Source organism: Gekko japonicus, unplaced genomic scaffold, assembly GCF_001447785.1.
Source record: "Gekko japonicus isolate JY-2015 unplaced genomic scaffold, Gekko_japonicus_V1.1 scaffold683, whole genome shotgun sequence".
In the NCBI taxonomy this organism is placed as follows: domain Eukaryota; kingdom Metazoa; phylum Chordata; class Lepidosauria; order Squamata; family Gekkonidae; genus Gekko; species Gekko japonicus.
The window spans coordinates 472571-487010 of NW_015162499.1; positions in this window are offsets into that span (position 1 = coordinate 472571).

Here is a 14440-nt window from a genome sequence, read left to right on the forward strand (position 1 = left end):
TCCGGGTAAATCAACTGCTCCAAAGATGTAGTGTCTGCTGACCGCCACCGGAGGCCAGCGCACACACCTGAGCTTCAGTCCAGGACAACAATGGGGACTAGGATCCTAGTCCCTCCACTGGGGGAACCAATGGGAACCGTGGCGGGAAATTCAAACCCGCCAATGGGACCCAGGGGTGGTCCCCTGGCTGTGTATATAGTTGGCTTGCCGGCCGTTTGTTCTGGGTTCTTGTTGTGTGCCTAATAAAGCATGCTATGCACTACGTCGTTGTATGTTGTCCATCCATGCGGCAACCCACTACATAACAAAAGACGATGGAGGTAAGAACAAGTTTTATACCGAATGTAACAAATTGTATTTCTTATGACATATAAGGTGAGATCGTGATTTGGCACATCTTGGTTGGTGTGAAAGTTGTGACGCAGTTAGAAATCCAAAGCGCCTGCGCTATTTACTTAGTTGCTTAGCTAGGTGTTACTCTGTGGCTGCGTAAAGCTGAGTAACATGTCCACATGTTCAGCTCCTGATGTTTCCCCTAATATGGTGTCTCTGTCTCGTGGACAGCCACTCTTCTAGCTTGTGGACAGCTCATGGAATGCTGCACTTCTGTATCATGTTTTCTACTCATGCTGGAATTCCGCGCAGCGCTCCCATCACTCTTTCTGATGTTCTGATGTTCTGATACTCACTGTGATTCCCATTTCATAGATCAGAAGGCTTGCCTGACCCACTATGTCCTCTGTGGTAATTGTGGGATCCAAATCCACAGATCTGTTGGAATATACAAGGTCCACAGTGGCCCTATATGAAGAGGATTGGAAGATCACCCTACAGGGGGAAAGCTGAAGGACTGCTAGTTAGTATAGCTAGATTAGAGACTTCCCACATTTTCAAATTGTATCCTTCCTGTCTCCTGATTGGCTCTTCTGGAGACTTCCTGCTGCTAGGCCAAAAAGGTTATTGCAATTGGAATTGGAATTGGCCTTCCTGCTCCTGTAGAGCTTCCTTGTTTGTTGTTCCTCCTGCAGCAGTTAGGCTAGACAGTTAAGGTTCCCTCTCTTCTATGTTCTGTAACAGTTTGTTCTTCTTTAATACACCTACTGATTTTTTTCTCTGAACAGTCAATGCTCCACTTCCTTTGCATATTTAAACTCTGCCAACAAGATCTTAGTAAACCCCTCAGTAATTAGCATCTTGGACACGGCTGCCATTTGAGAGCTAACTTCAGCAGCCACGCAAAACTGTTTTGCGTGACCAAGGCTGTTGGGAAAACTTCAAAGTGTTCTTTTTGTACAACTCTCACTGCCGTTATGGTCCTGGAGAGAAATTCTTCATAGCTCAATAAAAACTATTAGGAAAATCAATCCCCATTCAAACGACCCTGTAAACATTCATTTTCATCAGATGGAAGGGACACTCGCCTGCTATTACTAAAAAAAGAGAGGCAAATTGGAATGATGTTCTGATTGTTCGACGTCGCTGATGTTGCAAATGGGTGTCAACATTAAAAACGATAATCCTTGAGGCGCTGTTGTTATTATATTTTAATAACAAGCAAAGATTCTCATTACTGGCCAATCCTAAAGTGCGGTAATGTTCTTCTTTTTTTGGAGGGGGGTGCTATTAAGCATATCAAGTATTCGTTATTTCCAGCGAACAATGAACTAATGGAAAAGAGCATTCTGTTCTGTCACGCACCAGTGCCGCAGCCTCATGTTGTAATGGATCTCTTAGGCAGATTACAATTCAGTTTTTTGACGGGATTAAGTATGATCAAAGGCCTTGAGTCTAGAGCTGGGTGACTTAAGTGACTGCAAATAAATTCTCGTGTTTAAGGCATTTTATTATTTAAAAGAAAACAACACAGCTCATTTCTTGTTAATCATGGGATGAATCTGAAAAATTTCCTTCTCTTTCCTGACTTTATACACCTGTATAATTATGTATGGATGCATTCACAATGTTATATCTAAACCCTGTATAAAGAGTTGTTATTCAGTGGGGTTTAGTCCCAGGAAAGCGTTCAGATTATACACCTCGTTTCCTTTATACCCTTATGCACCGCTAAGGAATGTCCACATGGTAGTTCCTTCCTACTCCCAGATGCCTATTAATCCTTAGCCTTAGAAGTAGTAGAAGGAGAAGAGATTGGATTTATACCCCGCCCTTCACTACCCGAAGGAGTCTCAGAGCGGTTTACAATCTCCTTTCCCTTCTCCTCCCCAAAACAGACACCCTGTGAGGTAGGCGGAGCTGAGAGAGCTCTTTCGAGAACTGCTCGTGTGACAAAAGCTCTGAGAGAGCCATGACTGACCCAAGGTCACACCAGCAGCTGCATGTGGAGCAGTGGGGACTCAAACCCAGTTCTCCCAGATTAGAGTCTGTGCTCCTAACCACTACACCAAGCTGGCTCTCTTAATTCCATGTTAACTAAAAGTATACTTGCTTCTTTCTTCCCAGAGTACTCCCTACATGCCAACAGCAGGAACCTGAACCATGTACTCCAGGGTCCCCAACGTGGCACCCACTGGTGTCATGGTCCCCACCTACACCTTTTCTGGTGCCTGTCAAGTGTTTTTAGGAAGTGACTGGGGCCAGGTAGGGCTTTTGCCCAGCAAGGCTTTTGTTTGACTATTTTGATTGACTATTGGAGATTAGCTATACAGATTTTTTTTAAACGTTGCTTTGACAGCAGTTGCCACCACAACACAAAGATTTACACTGTGACCGATTCCCCACAAGCAGCTGTGCCACCCTTGCTCTTCCGTTTGCTCCAATTGCATTGGTCAATTTCGCTGCACGGCTGCATTCTGACCCACATCTCCCCCCGATTTCCCCCACGTCGTCTCAGTCTCAAAAAACAAGGATCAAGATGACGTGGGGGAAATCAGGGGGAGATGCAGGTCAAAATGTGTCTGTGCAATAAGTAGTGTGAAATTGACCAATGCAACTGGGGCAAATAGAAGAGTGAGGGCGGCACAGCTGCTTGTGGGGAACAAGTCTGGGTTACTGATTAAGCCACACAATTTGTTGGATCCCAGAGTTCTTCCACACTTTCATTGTTGTTACTTGTGTAGAACTTTGGGGATATATTTCCCTGCATTTTAAAACTTCTGGAAAATATGAAAGAGATACAGTATTGTAATATCAAATTGACCACTGGTGGAGCAAAACATGTGTGAAAAAGAACCCACCCAAAGCAGTAGGGACACACAAATGTAGAACTTTGGGGATATATGCTGTTGGGTGGAGCCATGAAATTCTTATTTTGCATATTGGGAGGGGTGTGTGATTTGAGTGACGGGGAAAAAAACCCAACCTGAGTAGGGGGTGGAGCAAAGAGAGGCCTAGTCATTTGGTGTCTCTAAGGACTGGACTGCAGAAAGGCCTCAGCTGAAGAAGTTCTTGTCTGGTGCGGGCCCTCTCTTGATGGACATCACTTCTTCAGCTGAGGCTTTTCTGCAATCCAGTCCTTGGAGAGACCAAACAACTAAACCTCCCATCTGCTCCAACCCCTACCCAGGTTGTTTTTTCCCCAGTCACTCACTACACACACCCCTTCTCATATGCAAATTAAGAATTTCATTGCTCCACCCAACAGCATATATCCCCAAAGTTCTACACAAGTAACAACAATGAAAGTGTGGAAGAACTCTGGGATCCAACCCATTGTGTGGCTTAATCTTCTTTATAGAGTTGGCTGTGAAAATAAGCTAGATAATGAATTTTTATAACCGTTTAAACATCAAAATGCGCTAAAGACAAGATCAGTACCATTGCTGATTACTTTAGGTCTTTGTAACCCTTAACTGATTCCAAAAAACCTATTTATTCTGCTTTGTTTGCATGTGTTTATTGCTAAAGAATTGGTTTAAACAGATGTCGGAACCACAGATACAAAAAAAAAAGTATGAAGCATTTCAGCCCTAATTACAGCTGAAATATTTGCAAACATCAAGTACAATTTGGACAAGATCACCCATGCAGAAAAATGACACTACCGTGAAACACAGTCCCCCCCATAACAACTAATTATCACTATATAGATACCTATTTATTAGACATGAAAGATATTTTGAAAAATGGTGACTAAGAGTGCTGACAGCACTAAACTAGTAAAAGATTGAAAGAATGAGCATTTGAAGCTTATTATGTCAAATTGGTTTTTTGGTGATAAAAATGAAAAGGATTTTTTTGTTTTGTTTTTAAAAATGGAAAGTAGGTATGTTGTTACTTAAAACAGTAAGACTGGAAGGCTTCAGTCGTACTCAGACCTGGGAGTAAGTGCCATTGAACACAATGGTACCTACTTCTGAGTAAATGTGCATAGGCTTGTATCATTGGATGCGTATCCATGCTTGCAAAGTCAAAATATTCGTCAAAAGGTATGTGGGAATAAGTATAGAGTTTCATGAAAATAAATTGGCCAGTTTTGGGCTTGGGCTTGTTTTGACCTCACTGGAGACTCACTTCTCCTATTAAAAATGCTGTCTATATCATCGGGCTAAAAGACACACAGATTTAACCAATGTTGGCCAGTTATTTGTTACCTGCTATGAATAGCTGAGGATTTATATTTATTTGTTTGTTTTTGCTTTTTCATATACAGTATGTAAAGCATGCTGATTCAAATGCAAATTACAAATTCAAAGGTCCACTCAGTACATCAGTGGTACTTCAGGTGAGTAGAACCCTCTGTTCCTGAAGACCTAAAGTTCTGTTCATAAGCTTTGCAAGCTTAGTTCTAGCTGACGGAATCTGTGTTCTGTGACTCATGAACTTGAATCTTACCCTGTTTGCAAAATTATTGATATGGATTTCAAGAAAATTAGTATTGAAATTGCTTTGTATGTTAGTTAATACTGATTATGTAAATAATGAAGAAGAAGAAGAGGAGGAGGAGGAGGACAGGAGGAGGACAGGAGGAGAAGAAGAAGGAGAAGGAGGAGGAGAAGGAGAAGAAGGAGGAGGAGAAGAAGGAGAAGAAGAAGAGAAAAAGAAGAGAAGAGGAGGAGGAGGAGGAAGAGAGAAGAAGAAGAGATTGGATTTATACCCCGCCCTTCACTACCCAAAGGTGTCTCAGAGTGGCTTACAAACTCCTTTCCCTTCCCCTCCCCACATCAGATACCCTGTGAGGTGGGTGGGGCTGAGAGAGCTCTTTCCAGAACTGTCCTTGAGAGAACAGCTCTGACAGAACTATGGCTTGCCCAAGGTCATCCAGCAGCTGCAGGTGGAGGAGTGGGGAATCAAACCCGGTTCTCCCAGATTAGAGTCCGTGCACTTAACCAGTACACCAAACCATTACACCAACTTATGAGTGTTTTTGAGTATTTTTGGAGGTTTATTTATACGGAGGATTTTTCCTTTCTTTTTGTATTCACCACCTGGAGGCTGGCAACCCTAGTAAGGGTAAGCTATTATTTTCCTGTTTTATATAGAAGAAGAAGAAGAAGAAGAAGAAGAGATTGGATTTATACCCCGCCCTTCACTTGGAGTCTCAGAGCGGCTTACAAACTCCTTTCCCTTCCCCTCCCCACAACAGACACCCTGTGAGGTGGGTGGGGCTGAGAGAGCTCTGACAGTAACTGCTCTTTTTTTCAAGAACAGCTCTTATCAGAACTAAGGCTTGCCCAAGGTCATCCAGCCAGGTGCAAGTGGAGGAGTGGGGAATCAAACCTGGTTCTCTCAGATTAGAGTCCATGCACTTAACCACTACACCAAACTGGTATCAAATATGTATCAAATACAAAAAAAATAGCAAGTGTGAGGCCCTCTTTGATCTTGACGCCTAAATCAAATACCTCTCCCAGCTCCCCACCACATTTGCCCTGTCCACACTCATATTTCACTTTACCAGTGATCTTCACTGGTTGCTGATTTATTTATTTCCAGGCACAATTCAGATTCACACTCCATATAAATTTTCCATGGTGCTGAGTTTATCTTCTCCCCAATATTGTAATTAAAAAAACCCCTCTTACAAATAACAGAAAATTACATGTAAAAGAAAAATTATAATAACTTGAAACAAGCATACACATAAGGTCGGATAACCCTCCTTGTGCTCATCACTGCAGAACATTATAAAGAAAAGACCGTTGTTCGAAAACGTGTCTACAAATAAAGTATTGTTATATAAAAGACTATTTATAGTATGTTAGTTTTGTTAAGTAAATTGTCTCCCATATAGGCTTACCAGGTTGCCCAGTAGAGTTGCCAGCGCTAAGCCGGCAACGAGGGGGAAACTGAACTGTGGGTGGGACTCCATGCCAGTGATGTAATGATGTCACCGGCAATGCGATGACTAAAAGCGATGCCACTGTGTCGTGGGCCATGGTCTGTGATGCTCAGTGATGCGATAACACATTGCACCTGCTGATGACACTTTAAGAATTTCCCGAATCTCTATGGTCTTTACCATAGAAATTGGGTGATTTCTAGAACAGGGTTCACCATGTGGGGTAATATCACTTCTGGGTGATCACCTACATTGCCGCAGTAGCTTCCCTTTCCACACTTCTCCCCAAAAGCTTCTGGGTAACCCTGCTTCTGTACTGTATAAGAAGTTGTAGGTATATCTGGTTCCAGTAGTATGCAACATAATTAACAAATGCTGTGGCTCAGGGGAAGAGCATCTGCTTGGCACGCAGAACGTCCCAGGTTCAATCCCTGGCATCTTCAGTTAAAAGGCCCAGGCAGTAGGTGATGTGAAAGACCCCCTCCTGAGACCCTGGAGACTCGCTGCCAGTCTGAGTAGATAGTACTGACTCTGATGGACCAAGGGTCTGATTCAGTACAAGGCAGCTTCATGTTTCATGCGTATTCAGTAATGAACAAATCTAACACCAATCATAGGTTGAGTTCTAATACCACATCTTTAAGATAACATGATGAAGTTACGGCCCTTTTCACATTACTGTTCTAAACCGGATGTTATTTGTTTTTGGCCTGATTTCGAGTAAAGCGATACAGTGATGGGGGTTTCATACAGCGAATTTCCTTCAGTTAATGAGCCGTCTCTGAAGCATTATGGTAATTTCAAACAGTGTCACTTTCCCCCACCTTTTTTAGCTGCATGATCTTCCTCAGATTTTTTTTAAAAAATGTTCTAATGTGAATGCTATAGCGCTAAAGTGCTATAGCACTTCAGTGCTATAGTGGCACCATTGAGATGCTTTGAGTCAATGGAGTCAATGCATCTCAATGGTGCGGCTATAGCACTGAATTGCTATAGCAGTTTAACACCATAATGCTCACCTTAGAATGTTAAAAAAAAGTCAGAGGAAGATTGCGTGGCAAAAAAGGGCAGGGGAAAAAGTGGCATTGTAGGAAGTGCTTTGGACATTTTAAACAACATACCACAGCGATTCAGAAGAGCAATGAAGTGGTTGAAAATGGGAAAAAGCAGTTTCCCTCAAAAGTGGCTCAACCACGCTTTGCTAACCCAACGCAAGTGAGTTTGTATGAATAGGTAATAGCAGCCAATTACTAAATGGGTCTGTCTGAAATGACACAAAAAATCCATTAGCAACCACTTACTAAAACGGAATACAAAGGAAGTTTGAAGAGGCTCTATATTTGGATCTTGCAGAATCTCATACCCAAAGATTTCTTATATTAATTTCTGTACTGTAGTCCAGAATTTCTCTATCTCAGTGCACTCCCAAAAGATGGGAAATAGATCAATGTTAAGAGTGTGACATTGCCAAGGAATGCCAATGGGAATCTTATAAATGCATGCTGAATAATATGGGCGGAGGGAAACCGTATCCTAATAAAGACTTGGAAAAGCTTCCTTTGCTTTCTGTTTCAATCAGTTTTTTTGGAGACAGGGTACTGATTCCCATAACCAAGACCATACCCCTAGAGGTATTTCCTCTGTCAGTACTTTCCCCCACTTTATCACATATTAAAGATTAATTTTTGCACATCAGAGCTATTCCCTGGTAACAGTGTACCAGCAATTTTTTCAAATTGTGTTTTTATGACAGCACTTATAGTTTTTATATAGCGCCATCACAACATGCCCGATCTGAAGAAATTGAAACAATTTCTGCCTCTTCTCTCACATTTTGCCATTAGTACTCTGTTCATAAGATAGCAAACCGTTATATTTTGGCCACTGAAGGGGCATATTTTTCTTTCCCAAAACTTTTAATTTGTCCCTCCTTTGATACGTTTCATCTTGAGCATATATATTCTGTTGACTATATGTATTTTAAGAAGGTCATGTGCTTTTAGAATTCCTGTTTTGTAAATTTTACCTTGAATGCTATTTTTAACAGGGTTTATCTTCTTGATTTCTTTATATTGCTCAGTTTTTGCACTGGCTCTTTTTCTATTCTTTTTTAATTGGGTTCTTTTATTGTTTTAATTAATTAATTAATATGACTGCCTTCCTCCTGAACAACTCAGAACCCAAGGCAGATAACAATATAAAGTACAATAAAATGGTGTATAATCACAGAGATAAACAGTGAAACTTTAAAACAACCAATCTAAAACACTTTTTCTTTGGACATCAAGTCACAACCAACTTATGGTGACACCGTAGGGTTTTTAAGGCAAGAGATGTTCAGAGATGGTTTGCCATTGGCACTCTTGGTGTTCTCCTCATCACTGTAGTGTTTTCACCACACCAAAAGCTCATGTGAAAAGCAGACCATAGTTTTTTTAACATAAGAAGAGTCCTGCTTGATCAAACCAGTGGTTTGTCTAGTCCATCATCCAGCCTCTCACACAGAGACCAATCAGTTACTCTGGAGGGGTAACAACAGGACATAGAGGCCAAGGCTTTCCCCGAAGTTACCTCCTGGCAGTAGTATTCAGGGGTTTACTTTTAGTCATCATGGCCAGAAGCCACCAATAGACCTGTCATCTGTGAATCCATCTAATCTCCTTTGTAAGACGTCTATGCCTGTGGCCGTCACAACATCCTCTGCAAGCAAAATCCATATTTTAATCACTCATGTGAAATAGTATTTCCTTTTGTCTTTTCTGAACCTGCTGCCCATCAGCTTCCTTCAATGCCCACGAGTTCTAGCACTTTGGGAGAGAGAGGAAAAATGTTCTCTTTGTCAACTCTTTCCACCCTGTGCATAATTGTATAAACCTCTATCACATCCTCCCTTAGTCATTTTGTATTAAACAGGACTTTTCCCAATCCCTGTGAAGGTTGCCTGTTGCATACAATGAATATGCATGAGGGGTTTCGAGGTGCCCTCAGGGATATTATCAACAAGTCCCTCGCTGAGAGACTTTTCCCAGGGGCACTCAAGGAAGCGTTGGTCTGCCCTCTCTTGAAAAAAACATCTTTGGACCCAGCCGTGTTGGCTATCGGCCTGTCTCAAATTTGCCCTATTTGGGCAAATTACTTGAGAGAGCAGTGGCGATTCAGTTGCAGAGCTTTATGGATGACACTTCCATGGTAGACCCTTTCCAGTCTGGATTCCGTCCAGGCCATGGGACGGAGACGGCACAGGTCCCCCTCACAGACGACCTCTGGAGGCACCTGGATCGGGGCGGCACGGCGGTACTGTTGCTGTTAGACCTGTCGCCGGCATTCGACACCGTCGACCATCAGTTACTGATCCACCGCCTCGCCGACATGGGGATTCAGGGGCTTGCCTTGCAATGGCTTGTTTCCTTTCTCCAAGGTCGGGGACAGAGGGTGGCACTAGGGGAGCAGATGTCCCAGAGGCACCCGCTGACTTGGGGGATCCCCCAAGGGGCGGTGCTATCCCCAATGTTATTTAACATCTACATTCGCCCCCTTGTCCAGATTGCCTGGAGGCATAGGCTAGGGTGTCACCAATATGTGGACGATACCCAGCTACATCTGTTGTTGGGCGGCCAGTTCGATTCTACCCCAGAGGACCTGGATTGAGCACTTCAGGATGTGGTGGGCTGGCTGAGACTGAGCCGATTGAAATTGAATCTGACAAAGACGGAGGTCCTGTGCCTAAGTCAGAGCGGGTCGGGGTTAGGGATCCCATTACCGACCTTCAATGGGGCACCGTTGGTGCCAGCATCGAGGGCCAGGAGTTTGGGAGTGCTCCTGAATGCCACCTTAACAATGGAGGTGTTTAAGACAGTTGGACACCGGCCTACCTATATTGAACCACTTCAGCAAACGCCATCTGCACCGATCGCACTTAATGCATATTATGGTTTGTGATTTTACTGTTACGCACTTAACGTATTTGTATTTTATCGTATTTTAGTCTGTGTATGCCTCCTTGAGCCTGCATGCGCAGGCAAGGTGGGATATAAATCTAAAGTAATAAATAAATAAATAAATAATATTAGAGGTAATGGGGTTGGTATTGTTCCTGCTGGGCCTCCCCATTCTCCACATATTCATTCAACCTTTGCATCAAGACAGCCAACATTTGTGCAACATCATATATTTTTGGGAATCTCTATATCACAGTTTTCTAAGTGTTCCTAGTGACACCAGTTCTCTTATGCCAACTAGGTGATACATTTAGTTTTCTCACTCTCCCTTAGAACAGGGGCATCATCTGCATCATAATTTTGAAGTGGAAAAGATGTATGCTCTTTTTTCCCTTCTAGTGTCTTTTGAATTACTTGACTAGAAAGTGCAACACCATCTTGGCAATTGCTTGTTGTTGGGAACCCTAATGGGCTTGTTCCTCTTATCTGCTCTGGTGGGGGAGTGGATTAGAAACTTCAACAAGTCTTCATCCAATAATGCATGCTCTTTATATTAAGCTTGCAGAGGACCTCATAGTATCCTCCCCTAGTTTCCAAAAGACTATCAAATCTTGCAGTTTGCAAGTTTATATTTTGTATTTTTATCTATTCTCTGGGTCTGTTGGCTATATTAAAGTGATAGCATATTATGTATGGGAAATAGCTTTCCTATCAGCTTGAAATAGACCATCATATTGCACCTTATTAAAAAAAAAACAACCAACCACCACCACATACACAAGTGCCTTTTCTGCCGGCAGCCATGAGTTATGATAATAACTGTTATCAATATGCAATTACCTCTGTTACCCTGGAACTTATTGATATTCATTTATTTAAAAATAATGTAACACATTTGTATTCATTGAGGTAATCTGTTGATCTGATTAAATGTGGTCGGCCATCTTATACTTGAGCGGCAAAATGAAAAATTGCCATAGAATCGTCAACGTAGCTAAAATTGGGTCACGATAAATAATGAGAAATTGCATTATCTTTTATTTAAGATGCCAGCAGTGCTCTGGAAACCCCCACAGTGGATAATATAGATAATTACTGATTGACATAGCTGTTCTGAAAGGAGTGTCAAGATGATGCAGGCAGAATGTTTGTTCAATGGACCAAGATACGTGGGGCCTAAAATGATTCTGTGAGACATGGAATCCCATAATCCCGTGTGACTGAAAAATGAACAGGGCCCTCCTGAAACGAGTTCTAAGCAATGGACTTAGGTATGCTTCTGCTTCCGTTCACACTGCAGATGTTGGTGGTGGAAAGTACCATCAAATCACAGCCGAATTATCATGAACCCATAAGGGTTTCAAGGCAAGAGATGTTCAAAAGTGGTTTGCTATTGCCTTCCTCTGTGTAGCAGCCCTGGGCTTCTTTGGTGGTCTCCCATCCAAATACTAACCAGGGCCAATCCTGCTTAGTTTCTGAGAGCTAACAGGAGCAGACTAGCCTGTGCCACATCGATGTTACAAGGCAAATATTTGGTTGTTTAATTTCCAGAGAGAGGGACCACCATTTCCACAGTACTCCAGTGTCAGTGTATGAAGCAACGAGGAGCAACATACAAAGCAATACTTTTCCTTCTTTCTTTTTCCTTTTATACCATTAGAAGCTCATTGATTCACAGATCTTGAGCAGCAGAAGATACTTGCTGCTTTGCCTTATATTGCTCTTCTGTGAAGTGGTGATAAAAATGTGTGCGTACTACAGAGCTGCACGCCCCTTGTCTGCCCAAGTAGAGAAATGCTTAAGCTTGAAGTCTGACACTCATTTTTCATTTCCATGCAAATATCTGATGAAAGAGATCCTTACTGAACAAAAAAAAAGAGGAATATTGACTAGACCATACTTAAAAAAAACTAGCTTATTGTAAATCATTGCTTTGGATAATATTGCATAATTAATAAAAGGCCTGCCGATTGATGACTTAGTTGTTTCTTTCAAAGGTACATCCAAATCACTACTGGCATTTATGTTTTCAAAGGGAGAGTAGCTGATGCAGTCTTCTTTTTCTCGAGAGCCCTTGTTGAAACTCAAAATCTGTTTTTGTACATTAAGCATTTTCAAACCTGGTAAAATTTGCATAACACGTTCTGCGCTCCATTTTTAAACTTTTATAAACTGTAGACACCACAGTGTTTTGATCATGCCCTGAAACATCTTTTTCTTTTCCCCTTCCTCTCTTTATTTTTGCTTTTTAACTGAACAGATAGCCTAATCCTGGGAAAACCTTTCTCGTTCACTTGTGATAATTTAGTTGCTTTTAATAAATGGAATTACACTACTATCTATAATGGAATATCATAGTCACCGGCAGTTTTTGTTTTTTAAATAGAAAAAAGTTTGTGTCCAGTGGCACCTTTAAGACCAAGTTTAATTCTGAGTATAAACTTTCCTGTGCATGCAACACTACTTCAGATACATTGTTTCAATGTACCCGAAGAAGCATGAATGCACACAAAAGCTTATACCCAGAATTAAAATTTGTTGGTCTTAAAGGTGCCACTGGACACAAACTTTGTTCTGTTGCTTCAGACCAACACAGCTACCCACCTGAATCTGCCTTTTAAACAGTGATTGTTAAACCAGATTTGAAAAACTAGAAAATTAGCATGCTTCTCCTTGTTAATAATATTTATTGGAGTGGTGTCATAAAATAATACCACTAAATAAATAAAATTAATAATGATTGTCAGTCACAGTATCACATATACCACAACGATTTTCTTTCTCTTGGGTATTTTGTGTGTGCGTGCACCTGGAAGTCATGTCAACCTCTGGTGACTGACCCACTAATGGGGGCCTGGAGGATATTCAGAGAGGTGGCTGAATAAACCCTGCCTCTGTCCTCTGGACTTGGTATTCCAAGGAGGTCTCCCATCCAAGTACTAACCACAGTCAACATTGCTTAGCTTCACGAGATCTGACATGATCAAGCTTGCCCGGGCTATTCAGGTCAGGGCTTACCACAACATTTTCTTTTAGTCCAGTACATGATAACATGATGCCATTGTACTGAGGAAATCTCCAGCTTTCCCAGAGGCTTAAAAATATATAAACCTATTCACTAGCAAGAGATTCCACGGTTTCTTAATCTACTCCTTCCTTATAAGTAGGCATTTTTGCTTCCAGGACTTTGCTATTGATGAATGGATCACTCTTATTAAGATTCCCGTGCTCCCCCAATACTGTTCTCATAATAACTCAAAAGAATTAATAGGATTTTATCATCTTCTTTATGTTTTGAATGATGGGTTGGATCCAACAAGCTTTTCTGCAGGTCCTTTCTGCAACCGGATTCAAGTGATTATTTCTCATCAAGTTTCTCTGCATTAATCTCATTTGAATCATTATTTTTATTTATTTATTTATTTATTTATTTATTCAATTTACTATCCCGCCCTAACCCCTAAGGGTCTCTGGGCGGCTTACAGAGGGTGCTAATCACATTTACAGAATCTAACCTAGGGCCACAGACATATAGGGGTGGTGACTACCCTACCAGGCACCCTTTTTGCGGCGGATCTTCGGTTGTTGTCTTGTTCTTGCGGGGGGTAGTCGGCGGCATCCTTTCTGGTGCTGGTCTTTGGGGTTCCCTTCTTCCGGCTGTAGCGATTCCATTTCCGAGCCAGGACCACTTGCACTTCCGCGCATGCTCCGCTGCGGCCTCTGTCCCGATGAGGCTCCGGCCTGCTGCGTTGCTCCGCCTCCATGCCAGTTGGTCCGGCCTCCTTCGCTCACTCACTCCTTGCCTCACCAGCCACCATTTTCCTCCTCCACCGCCGTTGTCGCCACTGCTTTGCTTTGCCGCTCGCCACTCACTGCTGCAACACAGGGACGGGTGCACCCCTGCTCTAGTAGCAGGTACCCATTAGTCTATTCGCGCTTTAACAGGCCTTCGAGCCGCTTTTAGCTTTTCTGAGGCAGGGTCACTGCAGATATGGAGGGGCTGTGGCTCTGTGGTAGAGCATCTGCTTGAGGTGCAGGAGTTCCCAGGTTCAATCCTTGGGATCTCCAGATGAAAGAACCAGGTGGCAAGGGATGTGAGAGGCCTCTGTTGAGACTCTGGAGAGCCGCTGCCAGTCTGAGTAGACAATAGTGACTTTAATAGATCAATGGTCTGGTTCAGTATAAGGCAGCTTCATGTGGTCATGGAAGCACCTAAGAAACTGTACACTACAAAATGACCAAGAGTTGCCCACAACCCTCCCTC